Genomic DNA, 5,134 nt, shown 5'->3' with positions numbered 1-5,134 from the left:
GCAATAATATTTGTGACTGACAGCTCTCTCAGCCAATGGCTGGTCAGATCCCGCGTTCCTGCCGGAATTTTAACCAATAGTAAACGCTGTCTGCGGCGTTTCCGTGTATGAAGATGACGTAGGCGGGACAGTAATCTGACAAATATGGTCCGGCTAGTCTTTCCGGAAACTGTGAGATGCCGTCAAAGAGCAACGTTGAAATTAAATGAACATTAAGTTTATTTCTGTCCTCTGTAAATTAGTATACTTATAATTGCGTTCACCGCACAAGCAAATTAGTGATTAAAGTGAACTTTGACGTTGTTAAACTTGTGCTAGTCATATTAGTAGCTTTGCAACCGTTATTTTTAGAGTATGCTGCCGTCTGTTGGCTTGTGTAAAAAAATGCAAGGAGATGCCATTGTAGGAGCACCATTCACAGTCAGACCTGTATGGTGTTGTTTTCAGGCAATATGATTTATTGAAAATAATAAATGTCAGAAAACCGCTTTTGTGTATCAGAACTGAAATCATATTCGAAACCCCTAAATATGAAAATGCACTTAAAATGTGTGCTTTAGATTTGTAAAGAGATTTACACTGATGATACACGGGGCAACTTTTTGAGCAATTCTGCTGAGTACATATTTTTATTTATTTATTTTTATTATTATTATTATTATTTTTACAAAGTCGCATGGGCACACATCTATTGATGAGTAAAAAAAAATAATAAAATACACAATTATCGGGATATTTTAGATTGGTTGTGTGCCTTGTGTCGGTTGCCCATTGACGGCAACATTGTCCAAAAAGTTGCCCACTATACTGTCAAATTTGTTGATGTAGATGTTGTACCAATGTAAAAACAGTTTTAAACACCATATATAACAGAGTGGTAATTTTATAAGGTTTCTTTATTATGTTTGTTCAAGAACATTAACATTAGGTAGTAACATTGTAACATTAGGTAGTATTAGTACAAATGCATATGTCAGACATTCAGATCATATACTAACAATAGCATAGCAAACACACATTTTAAAACCAATACAAATAAATAATCATGATAATAACCTCACGTTCTGTTTGTCACATTCGGTGTTTGCATTTCATTACAGTTTTATTAGAAAAATAGAAAAAACTAAATCTGTACTACTAAATATCGATCAAGTTTATCTCACACAGAAATAAACTCAATAAATCATGAATTTGAAACATTTTGTATATAATGTGCATTTCTTAAAATATATACATATATCCATCAAGCTTATAAAATGTCACCTTTTTTGCAATTAAATATAAGCATTAACACATGCATGCTAAAGTTTCTAACGCCGTCCTCTGACAGAGCGTTTCTCCAGCTTCTGAAGAACCTCCCGCACTTTTGAATTTATAATTTCCCATGCACACTGCGAGTGGGACTATAAAAAAAAACACAGAAATATATAAACATTAATATGGATAGATAACTTGACAGACAGATAAATACTTAATAATAGATTAAAAGAACAGGATCTTACCTTTTTCTTAAGAAAAGCTTCTAATTTGTTGAAGCATGCGGTCACAGGCTCATTTTCAGCATTGTCAGAGTGATGAATCTACCAAAAAAAAAAAAACGAAACAAAGACAACATGATTATCGTGTTGATGAGAAGCTATGTGGCTGTATTGTGCTTTATAACAACACATTTGTGATCCTTACACAGTTGCTGAGGGTGTGACGGGTGTGATGAAGGGCTTCAATGAACGTCTGTGGGTTTGGATTCCCCCTGTACATCGTTTCTGTTTTCTTGACAATGTCGACCAGAAGAACTGCATTATGATCCACCTGTGAAGAGCAAAACATTAATCATTAAAAAAAAAAATTCAAACCCAAAATAAAACATTATTTATCTGCAACATATGGTGTAAGGGCAGATGTACAAACCATATTGGCCAGATGACGTGGATCACACAAACTGGCTTCTTCATAATCAAATGCACAGTCGTGAGATATCGCAGTGCCCTTTGAAAACACAAAGCATATCTGTATTTTAAAATTGCACGTTTAGTAGAAATCAGAATTATGTTGTTTAATAAAGGACATTTACCATTGAATTTAATGACTGAATGAGATGCTTCCATTTTATGTGTCTTGCGCACTCCTTATGGGCTTCCAGCAGGGATATGCACATGCAAACGATGGTGATCCTAATCCAGAACATATTTTCTGAAATCATGTAATAAATCTTCATTAGTAAGAAAATTGAGAATTGCATTTATGTCAAATACAGTGTATGCAAATCATACGTAACACTTAATGCAGAACGAACAGTTTCTCACCTGCTGTAGTTGTACTGTTTTCCAGTGAGTGCAGCTGAAGCTGAGATGCTGTGAGATGCTGATGTGACATTGTGCTCTGCCTTTTATACCTTTAGAAGTGACACCTGGCATTCCACACTTGTCAGGCTGGGTCAAAATGAAACAGGCCAGGAACACTGACCACACCTGTCAGGTAGGTGATGCCCAAATTCTGGTATTACCTGAGGAAGTTCCTGTCAGTGGGGGCGTTTTACTGATACTGAGGGCGGCTCATTAGAGCACAGTTGCAACTGTTTTTTCACAGTTTAAATATGATTTCTAGTATAAGTATATTTATATTTTTTTAACAATTTAAATATGTTTTAGTGCATTTTATGCTTGTTTATTGCTTATACTAGTTTTTATGTTTTTTTGTTATCATTTTAGTTAAAGATAGTTTTGCATGCACGCTTATGAAATGTTTAATATTCTTATTATAAAATGTAGTTATTATGGTAATTAAATAATTATTAGAAATGAACACTGACTTTTCAGACAACTGAAAAACAGAATATAACATGTAACGAGTTCGAGAAGCAGAGAAGTATTACGAGAAAACACCCAGCTGTAACGGTAAAGCATTATTTTATCAGAAGGATAAGATGCATTGTTCTGTAGCGTATGACGTAATTTCATTTCCCTCAGGCACTGAAGGTTCCCCAGCATGTCAGGCTTGTGACGCTTTGTTATGGTGAAAGGTAGCTTGTGCACTGGAAATGAAAATGAAACTGCTCTCACTGTTCATGATGACACAAGAAATTCACTTTAGTGTAACCCAACAGCAGTTGGTGGAGATGCGTATACAGCACATTTCTCTCTTAGCCTATTGTACTTAATGGCCTTTTACAAGATGCAACATGTTGGTAAAACATATGCACAGCAAAGTAAAAACATTCATTTATTAAGGAGATTATTAATAAACATTGTTTTGCACAATTAAAGCTAGCAAAAAAAAAAAAAAGGTAATTTGACTGTTATTTTCAGGCCTAATCATAGAAATTAATAAAATTCTGAAATCTCAGAAAAAAGCGATTGAAGTTTCTAGGCCATAAATGTATCTTTGCATGTGTTTGTTAACAGAAATATCTAATCAGCCACCCGCAACCTGATTTCATGTTGAAAACGTACCAAGATGCAAAAAACGTACCTCCATGTACGTTTCGTGACATATTCGATGTAAAATGTCTAAAAGAGTGTTTGTTTTTCCCCAGAACAGATGAATGTATGTTTTATATGATGTTGGTTTTAAACGTGTCAGACCGCAGTTCAGACTTGAAATGTTGTTGAGTTGCGCTGTAACTCTAATGCTCTGTGACGTTTTAAAATAACGTCCCATCTGCTCTACTCTTAAACCTACCCGACAGTATGAACAAAAGTTAATGTGACGTAAAAACACAATCGCAAGCAGTCATTTTTTAATGTCTCATCTTTTTGCTCTTTCATCATGAGTCATATTTTTCATGGGATTCATACCCAAGGATTCCGCATCCTAAATCCAGTTCTGTGTCGGCTGAGCTACCAAACAAACTTGTTATGTCCAGAAAGCGAAACATATGGAGCTGTAATCATAACTGTGTACAAAAACATTTACAAGTACTCAATGTGTAAACTAGTATTAATTTCTGTTGGAAACAGCAGTGTACGTACTGTATTTCACGTCTTGTGAAAATGCTCGCACAGATAGGTTTTCATCATGACATCAGGTAGGTCAATCACATGGCAGCAACTCAATGCTTTTAGGCATGCAGACATGGTCAAGACAATCTGCTGAAAGTCAAAATTATTTGCAATTATTGGACAAAATTCCAGATTCGTCATCAAGCTCTATAGTGTGGTGAATGTTTATATGATTGTCAACTAATGGGATGCTACATTTGATTCTTTCTGACAACAAAGCACTTGAAAGCATCAAGCATCAATCTGGCATCGAGAACTTTAGTGTAGCTTAAATGCAGCCTAAGTGGCATTGAATATGGTCAAATGGGCAGAAACCGGAATGCACAACCATCTCTATGGTTTACAGAGAACGGTATGAAAAAGAGAAAGTATCCAGTGAGTGGCAGTTCTGGTGGTGAAAATGAAAATTGTGAATTCTGAAAATTAAAAATATATATATCTTAAAAAAAAAAAAAAAAAGCTTTTAGAAAATGCAGTTTTGTGGGAATCATCCTCAATTTTTATTTAAAATGTTTCAGGTATTAATATTTCATTTCATTTCGTTACACTGGGATAAATCATACCAGGATGTATGGTACAATTGCTTGATGTGTTGCCCTACCTATAAACTTTTTGTGTGTGTGTATTTGTGTTAACTTTATTGAATGAATGATTAATGATGTTTAATTCATTAATTCGTTATGAAAAATTAACCAATATAAATATTTGTATGCAGTTAACACACTAGACCCATTTTATATTTCATACAGTTGACTGCTGATACAGTATATATGATAAAGGGCATCAACCCCATAAACAAAGTTATGCCCCAGAATTCAAGATATTGGGACAAAAATGCCCCTTATGAGTTTTTGTCTCTTTGTTTATCTCTCTTATTTGTCTTACTTTTTTGTCTCTTATTTTTGTATCTTACGGAGCCCCACACATGACATGCAAGAAAAAATAAATAAATTGTGTGCACGATTTACTAATTCGTTCCCTCAATGTACTAAAACGTGCACACGATTACTATTGCGTTCCCTCGATTTACTATTTCGTTCACTCGATTTATAAATTGTGCACACAATTTAGCAAATCGAGGGAAAGCAATAGTAATCATGTGAACGTTTTAGTACATTGAATTATTAGTTGTTTAG

Source organism: Carassius gibelio, chromosome B24 (assembly GCF_023724105.1).
Source record: "Carassius gibelio isolate Cgi1373 ecotype wild population from Czech Republic chromosome B24, carGib1.2-hapl.c, whole genome shotgun sequence".
Lineage (NCBI taxonomy): Eukaryota > Metazoa > Chordata > Actinopteri > Cypriniformes > Cyprinidae > Carassius > Carassius gibelio.
Note: the sequence above shows the minus strand (reverse complement) of the source record.